This window comes from Alexandromys fortis, unplaced genomic scaffold (genome assembly GCF_014885135.2).
Source record: "Alexandromys fortis isolate MF-2015 unplaced genomic scaffold, M_Fortis_MF-2015_v1.1 scaffold_88, whole genome shotgun sequence".
NCBI lineage: Eukaryota > Metazoa > Chordata > Mammalia > Rodentia > Cricetidae > Alexandromys > Alexandromys fortis.
Window position 1 is genome coordinate 3,014,985 of NW_026067961.1, and position 10,406 is coordinate 3,025,390.

At 49.9% G+C, this 10,406-nt stretch overlaps 1 protein-coding gene across 1 annotated transcript in view; it reads right to left on the reverse strand.

Annotated features, from left to right (window-relative positions):
• Acot7 (acyl-CoA thioesterase 7) overlaps window positions 1-5,235 on the reverse strand; it is a 106,402-nt gene extending 101,167 nt beyond the window's left edge. The window contains exon 1 of the mRNA XM_050153244.1: window positions 5,161-5,235. The gene's annotated coding sequence lies outside the window, so the exon portion shown is untranslated. The remainder of the gene's footprint in view (window positions 1-5,160) is intronic.
• Between the last annotated feature and the right edge of the window lie 5,171 nt (window positions 5,236-10,406).

Genomic DNA, 10,406 nt, shown 5'->3' on the forward strand with positions numbered 1-10,406 from the left:
GAAATAATTACACGGAAACTGTATTCTTTCAAACACTGCCTGGCCCGGCTAGGTCCAGTTTCTTATTGGCTAGCTCTTACATATTGTTCTAACCCATTTCTAATATTCTGTGTAGCCCATGAGCTGGCTTACCAGAGAGGATCTTAACCTGCGTCTGTCTGGAGTGGGAGCATCATGGCGACTCCCTCAGCTTCTTTTTCCCAGAATTCTCCTCTGTATACTCCGCCTACCTAATTTTCTATCCAATAAAATGGGCCAAGGCAGTTTCTTTATTAATAAGAAATCACTCCCACATTAGGGTTTCTCTGTGGCTTTGGAGCCTGTCCTAGAACTAGCTTTGTAGACCACGCTGGTCTCGAACTCACAGAGATCCGCCTGCCTCTGCCTCCCGAGTGCTGGGATTAAAGAATAAATCTGTTTTTAAAAAATGCTTGTGCCCCATAATTTTATTTGGTTTGGGGCTAATGGTGAATTTTTCTTTGTTTGTTTTTAGCTCGTTCAGCGTGGGTTGGCCTAAGTTCAAATGCTTAGTATGGGTCTACCAGGTTGTAAATTCTCCCCCAGTCTGCGTGACATCTGGGTCAGATAAAAGCATTAGAAGAAATCTCTGAAAGGTCCCAGGGTAGGGTCAGATGCCTGCAGCTGGAAGATGGAGAGGAGGGGAGGAATGAGAGGTGTGGCTGAGTGTAGGGGTGTGGCTGAGTGTGGGGCGGGGGGCAGGGGGGGACACAGACAAGGGACTACCAGAGGTGTGGCTGAGCAGGGATCTACCTCAGTTCTGTAACCTTCTTACCTCTCCTTCCTGTAGGAAGCTGACAGGATGCGCAGCTGGGGTTAAGCTGTCAGGTTCCCAGTGGTATGAAGCTGGGGGTTCAGTCAGCAAGTGAAGCTAAGATTTGCAATGGGGTCTGGTTCAGTCACTCTGGAATTCAGCAGAGGTGATGTGGCTGCCACCAGGCGGTGACTTAGATACTGTTGGCCAAACGCAGCTCTCAACAAGGAAACTCAGGTCTGTGTCTGAGATGCACACCTTCCTCCCTGGACACTGCCATAGTTCCTCGGCTCCGAGCCGGTCCCTCAGGGTAAGAAGGGCTCATTATAAAGAGTCAGATGTTTTCATCGAGTCCCCCAGGCCCGCGTACACCAGCCTAATTTAATTTGTGGATACCTGGGAGCTTTGCTCACTTTAGCTCTTGCAAAAGACAGTCTCGTGTAGCCCAGGCTGGGCATTAAACTGCCTTCCCAAGGAAGACTTTGAGCTTTTGACCCTCCTGGCTCCACTTTTGAGTGCGGGGATAACAGGTTTGCACCGCCACTGCCGGTTTATTCGGTGCTGGAGGTCAAACCAGAACTTAGTGCATCTTGGCACGCACTCCCAACTGAGCTACCCCAGCCAGCTGGGTTCTATTTACTTGTAATTGACTGTGGCTGTCCTAGAGAGCTGTGGTCCATCAGCCAACCAGCCAGGCTCTTAGCTCTTAACAATCCTTAAGAGTCTTCCTGTTGACGCTGGCAGGCTTTCTTTTCTTCAGTCCACCCTCCCTTCCTCCCTCCCTTCCTTCCTAAGGGTTCTTGCTATGTAACCCTGACTGACCTGGGACTCACTATGTAGATCCAAGCCAACCCTAAACTCAGAGAGATCTGCCTGCCTCTGTATCCCAAGGGTGTGTGCCACCACACCCCACCCTTCTGCTGGCTTTTCTGATGGGTCACTAGCTACAGATAACTTGTATCACTTCTACGTGATTTCCACAATCTCCGTTTCCTTGTAACTGGAGTAAGTGTGCCTGCTGGCCACCAGCCTTTCCGTCCCTGAGCAGACAGGGAGTGAGTGTGTCTCTGGTGAAGTCTGTTCCCAGAGGGCTCAGTTAAATAATTTTCCAAGGGACAGCACAATTCCTTTCACCCAGACACGCTACATGGTCATTGCTTTTTTCCAGCCTTTAGCTTTTATGATAAAGCTGTCATGCCCACTCACTTCAAGGCCTTGTGTAAATATATTTTCTTTCTCTTAAGTGTATATCTTGGAGTTAGAATTGTTAGTAGGTCATATCTAGATGCCTATATGCCGGTGATGCCTATAATCCTTGAACTCAGGATGCTGAGGCAGAAATATCTTAAATTCAAGGCCAACCAGATTGAATATCAACACCCATATGCCAGCTCCTTTCTGTTTGGTAATCTCAAGATTACTTCTCAGGCTTCAGGTTTGTCTGGGTTTTGTTTTTGGGTTTTGTCACTGTTGTTTGGTTTGGTTTGGTTTGGTTTGGTTTGGTTTGGTTTGGTTTGGTTGGGGCAGGGAATGGGGATTAAAACAAGATTTCTCTGTGTAGCCCTGACTGTCCTGGAACTCACTTGGTAGACCAGGCCGGCCTCAAACTCACAGAGATCCACCTTTCTCTGCCTCCCAAGTACTGGGATTAAAGGCATGCACCGCCACCCAGACTAGGCTTCTGATTTTTTAAAGACTTATTTTACTTGATGTATATGAGTGTTTTGCCTGTGTGCATATGCATAAAATATGTGTGTACCAGAAGAGGTTCAAAGAAGTCCTTGAAGCCCCTGGAACCCAAGCTACAGATGGTTGTGAGCCACCATGTGGGTGCCCAGAACCGAACTGGGGGCCTCTGGAAGAGCAGCCAGTGCTCTCAACCAGATGGCTGGAGTCATCTCTCCAGCCCCCAAATCTACTCCTTTTGTCTATTTAACCTACATACATACAAGCCTGCAAGGGAAATGCTGCTAATCTCTACAGCCCAGCACCTGAGATATACAGCTCAAGTACTTCACCACTGCTCAGCCTCAGGTCTCAAGTACCTCACCCCTGCTCAGCCTCAGGTCTCAAGTACCTCACCCCTGCTCAGCCTCAGGTCTCAAAAGTCTCTCTGCCCAGCATCCATGTCCTTGCTGGCCGCCTGCATCTCCCTCTGTTGTTGATTTTTAATTGAATTCTGTTGTGGTTGAAGGGCATTCTATATAATTTCATTTCCTTTAGATTTGCAGAGCCTTGTTTTCCATCCCAGCAGATGGTCTCCTTGACAACTGTTCTTTGACCTCTTGAGATAGTGTTTGTTTTGCTGATAGCGGCAGAGGACCAACTGAGTTAAATTTGTTGCTAACCGTCTTGTCTTCTACACTATTACTGGTTTTCTGTGTACAGTTACCAGCCACTTAGAGGGGCGGGTTTTACAGCTTTAACCATACATTAAAATACTATTTTTTTCAGTCAAATATTTTCTAGACTGGGGATCAAACTAAGGGCCTCACACATGCTAGTCACATGCTCTGCTACAGAGCCCCAGCCTCAGCCCCCAGCTGTTTTGCACCTTGCAGTTTGAAGCCCAGGTACTGAGCACCAACTGAGGATCTACTGAGCACCTACCGAGGACCTACTGAGCACCTACTGAGCACCTACTGAGCACCTACCGAGCACCTACTGAGGACCTACCGAGGACCTACTGAGCACCTACTGAGCACCTACTGAGGACCTACCGAGCACCTACCGAGCACCTACTGAGGACCTACTGAGCACCTACCGAGCACCTACTGAGGACCTCCTCAGTAACTACACGTTTGTCGTTTGTATCTGTCTTCTTGGTTATGTCATCACTTCTTGTGTCCCGTTCACCACTGAGGAGCCATAACATCTGCAAACCGTTTGCTTGGTTGGGTGGGTGGGTGGCTAATTTTTGTTTGATCTAATAAATAAATTTTTGGTTACTCTAGAGGATGGGGACACAGCTCGGCACTTAACAGCTTCTTTTTTGGAGGACTTAGATTAGTTCCCAGCCCACATGGGGTGCCTCACAACTACCTGCAACTCCAGCTCCTGAAGCTCTGGCGCCCTCTTCTGGCTCTTGCAGGCATCTGCACTCACATACACATTCTCATCACACATACACAATTTAAAAAATAAAATTACCAGGCATGATGATGTAAGCCTTTAATCCCAGCACTCAAGAGGCAGAGGCAGGAGGAATCTCTGAGTTCTAGGACAGCCTGGTCTACACAGTAAAGTCCTTTCTCAAATAAATAACAATTTATTATTTATTTATTTGGTTGGTTGGTTGGTTTTTGGTTTTGTTGTTATTGTTTATTTTTCAAGACAGGGTTTCTCTGTGGAATAGCCCTGGCTGTCCTAGAACTCACTCTGTAGACCAGGCTGGCCTCGAGCTCACAGAAATTGCCTGCCTCTGTCTCCCGAGTTCTGGGATTAAAGGCATGTGCCACCATGCCCAGCCAAAATATTTTTTTTTAGTGTGGCTACTCTAACTTTATGTTCTGTTTTGTTTTGAGACAAGGTCTCTCACTATGTAGCCCAGGCTTTCTCAAATCCATATTCTCCTGCCTCAGCTTCCCAAGTGCTAGGATTACAGGAGCAAGTCACAATGCCTGAATTTAGATTGTGTATTTCAAAATATTTATATGTTTGTTTTAGTTTTTTGAGACAGGGTTTCTCTGCGTAGCCCTGGCTGTCCTAGAACTCATTTTGTAGACCAGGCTGGGCCTGAACTCACAGAGATCCGCCTGCCTCTGCCTCCCGAGTGCTGGGATTAAAGGCGTGTGCCACCACCGCCCGGCTGCTACCTAATCTTGCATGGATAAAATATCCATTCAAAATGCAAGGAACAGGGCTGGAGAGATGGCTCAGCAGTTAAGTTAAGCAGTTCCCAGCATCCATGTTGGGCAGCTTATAACCCCACCACCACCACCTGTAACTCTTGCGTCCTCTGGACCCTGAGGGCAGGTGCGCACGAACACACGAACACACACACACACACACACACACACACACGAACACACTTTAACCAATGTTAAAACTATCATAAGAACCCAAAAAGATAGGCTTCTGGGCAAACCCTCTAGAGCAGAATCATCAGCAGGCACCTACTCAGCCTGAAGTCTTCTCCCTTCACCCTCCTTACTTCTACGCCAGGAAAGGCCACATTCCTGCAGACCGGCCCGGTGACAATCCACACAGCCCTGCTTCTTGCTGCCCCCTAGTGGATGTTCCATAACAAGTGGCCCTGTGTATGGGGTGTGTCCTCCAGAGCCTTTCTCACGCTCCTAAAATCATTAATCATGATTTATTGGAGCTGCTTTAAGTGCTCGAGGCTTTGCCCAGGCCTCTGAAAACCCCAAGAGAAACTAGTTACTCACTGGGAAGCCTCGGTGGGTGGCTGACTTCTCCCGGATATCGCATGCCCGGGCAGCTCTCCCAGAGGCGGGTGCAGCCCAGAGATGTGCAGGCAGAGTGTCACATGTCTGCAGCCCACATAGGAACCAAGGGCCACAGGCGGGGCTGCCTGTTCTCTGCAACAATTCGAGCCATCGGACATGCGCTACAAAATTAATATGCAAAAGGTTTAAAAATAATCGGAATTGGGATAGCCTAGATGTCGGCTGTGCTTGGGCAAAGCTCCCAGAGTCCATGAGGAGAATAAAGTCACCCCAGCCAGCCTGCCTGAGACTTTAACCACCAGACACTCCTGGGCTCTCCAGCTACTGAACAATGAACCCCAGTGAATTAGAATTTCCCCAGGCATTTCATGCTGAGCCTGGAAGACAGAAAGGGCTGGAGCCTGGTGCCAGCCAGAGGCTTCCACACACTTCTGACAACCACAGACCACCTTGCTGGAGAGATGGGACCTGAGACCATGACGGGTGGGCCCACATCTCTTGTCTTCAGTTTAAACCCTGTAAGACAGACTACCAAAGTCACGGGATTGCTGTGCTTCTCTGGGTGTGTCCACATGTGGCTGCTGGAAATTGCTCCGGAAGAGCAAGCAGCCTGTGCTCTTAACCTCTGAGCCATCTCTCCAGCCCCACCCCCTCTCTTTTGGAGATAGGGTCTCTCAAGGGCTGGAGAGATGGCTCAGAGGTTAAGAGCATTGCCTGCTCTTACAAAGGTCCTGAGTTCAATTCCCAGCAACCACATGGTGGCTCACAACCATCTGTAATGGGGTCTGGTGCCCTCTTCTGGCCTGCAGGCATACACACAGACGGAGATAGGGTCTCTCTTGTAGCCCTGGCTGTCCTGGAACTCATTTTGTAGACCAGGCTGACCCAAAACTCACAGAGACCCACCTGTCTCTGCCTCCCGAGTGCTGGGATTAAAGGCGTGCCTCCGTGCCTGACAACTTTATCTCTTTTAAGATTATTACTATTGTTGTTGTGCTGGCGGTGGTTATTAATTATTATGTGGCAGATGCAGGTGGCCATGGGCTGCATGTGGAGGTCAGAGGACAACGTTGTGCAGTTGGTTATCTCTGTCCACCTTTACATGGGATCTGAGGATCGAACTCGGGTCACCAGTCTTTTTTTTTTTTTTAATTTATTTATTTATTATGTATACAACATTCTGCCTCCATGTATGCCCACACGCCAGAGGAGGGCGCCAGATCTCATTACAGCCATGGTTGTGAGCCACCATGTGGTTGCTGGGAATTGAACTCAGGACCTCTGGAAGAGCAGACAGTGCTCTTAACCACTGAGCCATCTCTCCAGTCCCAAACCCCTTTACTCAATGAGCTGCTTGTCCCTTTATTTGGCTTGAGGACAAGTGGTCAAACCTGGCTCTTTAGAGCTGCCTGGGTCAGCACCCAGTGTCTCCCCTCAATAGCCTCTGTTGTGAGTCCATTGCCCTTTCAGCTTTGCCATGGCCAGAGACTGCTGTAGATGTGCTCCCCCACACACAAAAAGATCCCTCAACCCCACACCCCTCCACAGGGGAGACCCCACAGCCCAGAGAGGGCTTATCAGGATTCTACAGGGCTACAGATTCGTCTAGGTGTTTCCTGCAAGTTATGCTCATTCTGCCCATCCCAAGCGGACCAGTGGGACCTCCCCTGGCGCCGCATCAACTCGCAGGTGGGGCAGAACAATTCGACAGGTGCAGGAGAGGCTTTGTCTACATACAACAAACAGCCCTTTACTCTCAGTCTCACGGAAGGCGGATACCACCTCTCCTCACTCTCTGGTGCCAGAGGGGCAAGCGGGTCTCCTCCAAAGTGGGCATCTCAGCAAGAGTAGGTTCCCAGGCAGCTCAGCCACCTGACATCCCATCCTTGAGGCATAGTCCTCTCTGCCACTGGAGGGAGAGACAATAGGGACCTTTTCTCCAGCTGGCGTGATGTCTAGTTAGATTCAACATGCAGACACCCCAGAACAGATATCTGAATAGCTCTTGGTCCGTTATGGACTTGTTTAGGGTCGTTCAATGTCTGCTTGGCTGTGACCCATAGCAGGTACTTATAATCACAGCCAGATGGAAGAGAGGTAGAACCCGGCAGCTCGCTAATCTAACCTATTTGGGAAAGTTCCAGTAAGAGATCTTATCTCAAAGGTAAAGGCACCTGAGGAGTGACCCTCGCCTTCCAAGTACACATGTGCATGCTCACACTCACTCCAGGGCCTCTCTGAAGCAGCCTCTATCGAACACCGAAAGAGCCACTGGCCTGCTCATCCCAGGCAGGTCTCTGGCAGTGAAGGAGCTGTCAGGGAGAGGTGCTCACAGCGTCTTCTGGGGAGGATGTGAGTCTCCGTGTTTCACCAGCCCTGCTGGGAACTCCAGCCTAGACCTTCCAGGACTCCTGCCTCAGGCTGAGCACCTCACCCACCTGGGCATGCCAGGGCCCTGGTTCTCAGGAGCACCTGACCCTATGAGTCACCAGCTTACCCATGCTCACACCGCTTCTGAGCTGCTTGCCTAATGGCCTGAGGCCAGGTCAATACGTGTCAGAGAACTAGAAACCAAGATAGGCACTCAGAAGCAGGATGTGGAGGGCACAGAGCTAAAAGGAGGCTTCCAGTCCGTCGGTTCCCACAGAGTTTAAACCCCTGTGGAGGGCCAGGTGTGGTGGACCGCGCCTTTAATCCCAGCACTTGAGAGAGGCAGAGGCAGGTGGATCACTAGGAGTCACAGGCCAGGGCTACATAGTGAGATATCATACTTCAAAAATTAAAATCAGCTCTGGAAAGATGGCTCAGCTGTTAAGCGCACTTGTTGCTCTTGCAGAGGACCCAGGTTTGAGTCCCGTCACCCACATGGTGGCTCACAACCATGGGTATCTAGTTCCAGGGGATCTGAAGCCTTCTGACTTCCTCAGACACCCATGTGCTGCAAGCCAAACACCCATATACATACAATGAATAAATCAACAAAAATACATTTAAACTGGGGTGGTGGCACACACCTTTAATCCCAGCACTCACGAAGCAGGGGCAGGCAGATAACTGTGAATCTCAGTAAACTAAAATATCAGTGTTGAGAGCCTTTTGCTTTGTTTTTGAGGTGGGCCATGTAATGGTAGTCCTGGCTAACCCTGAACTCAATACTTGTATCCCCTCCCAACGTTGGACTATAGGCAATGTACTACCTTGGCTGCTCATTTTGAGGTTTTTAGGGATTTAGATTTTTGAGACAGAGTCTCACTCCATGGGGAGAGATGGAGCATACACCAGTGTGGAGAGTTCTTATGTGTGGAGACAGAAGGTTGTCCCTGTGGATTCAAGGAGAAGCCCAGAGTCTATTGGATGAGCTCCGGCCACAGCTGGGCCACAGGCAGGGTCCTGCTTCTCCTGTTCCACCAAGACCCAGGAAACAGGCTGCACTTAGGCCTTGGTGAGACAGCTAGCTCGGTGACCAACTGATGTGGGATGCCACCCCGTATGCTGTGAATGTGTTTCATTGCCATTGGCTAATCAAGAAGCTGCTTTCGGCCAATCCTTTAACAGAGTAAAGCCAGGTGGAAAATCTGAACAGAGATGTAGAAAGAGAGTAAACGGAGTCAAAGAGACGCCATGTAGCTGCCAAAGTTGTAACATGCCGGCACCAGTAAGCCACAGCCTAGTGGTGATACATAGATTAGTAGAAATGGGTTAATTCAAGATGTAAGAGCCAGCTCGAAACATGCTAGAGTCAATGGCCAAACAGTATTGTAATTCATGTAGTTTTCATATGATTATTTCGGGTCTGGGCGGCCGGGAAGTGAACAAGCAGCCTCAGCCAACAGGTGATGTTAGGACAGCAGTTCTCAACCTGTGGGTCTCAGTCCCTTTGGGGTTCTAATGACCCTTTCGTAGGGGTCGCCTAAGACTGTCAGAAAACACAGATATTCACATTATAGTTCATAAACAGTAGCAAAGTTACAGTTATGAAGTAGCAACAAGAATATTTTTGTGGTTGGGGGGGTCACCATAAAATAAAGAACTGTATTAAGGGGTCGCAGCAAGGAACTTGGAGTGGCGGTCAAAGCAAAAGTCAGGTTGTCCAAGGTTCATCACCATGTGAGCCAATCACATCGAACCCTCTAGCCCATCGTGTTTATTGAGCAACATTGTGTGCCGTGCCTCAGAGATACACAGGTGTGCCCTGCCTGCCCTGCCTCCCAGAATCACAGTCTAGGCCACAGGGCCCAGCACAGCTTCTCTGGGAGCCCCTGCCATCTTCATGTGGATTTTTCTTCTTTCTTTTTTAAGAATGCCTCCAACTTCCCCACCTCCTTCCTGCCACCCAAATCAGTGCCCAGGGTCATCATGTACATGGCAGAGCAGAGCGGTGACTGCCCCTTCCCTGGTCCGTCTGTCTCCTTGGCTTCAGTGTCCTGGTCCCCAGCACAGGCAGAGGGAGAAGCAACCTTGCTGCAACGCTCAGCAAATCCCCATGACCTGGAGTGACCATGGTTCATGAATTCTCCTGCTTTCTCCGAGCACTCACTCCTGGGATCCCAAGGCCCCTTCTCTGGGTCTTCAGAGGCTTCTGAGTTTCCATTTTGGGAGAAATAACTTCTGAACAAGTTGCTTATAGTAGCCCAACTGCCTGGGTTCAGGGAGTGGTTTAATGAAGAACACAGGCGAGGTGGTTCGTGTTCCTTCACCTGCCGCTACCTCCTGGGTCCCTGCCATCCCAAAGTTTGAGTTCTGCAACCTGTGCTGGGTTCCATTCCTCCGAAGCCACCAAGTTCCTTAAGGCCACGGGGAAGCCTTAGACTTGTCTCATCCTTTGTCACCTGTGAAGACCACTGGGCCTGGTGTATGGGAAAGAGAATGCGTGGAGGAGCAAATTAGGAAGTCCTCCTCATCACTACCTGCAGTAGAGGTCACTGGGAGGGGAAGCCTAGGAGTGGAGGAGGTGGTTCGCCAAGCCCTGCTCAGTGCTCTGAAGAGCTTCCGGAGTGGGCAAAGGTCAAAGCCCTCCCACGTCATTTCTCTGTTTATAGAGAGGTTCACAAGCCCAGCTGATATCCAGGCGTGGCCGGAAATGCCGTCACCCATCAGAGCAGGTGGCCCAAGTGAGCTCCAAGACCAGAGGTTGGTCTGCTGCCCACACTGGGGCAGGCCTGTCCCTGCTGAGGCAGCTTTGGCTGGCCCAGTGCCAGAACCATTTCTACCCGTCCAAGTCTGGG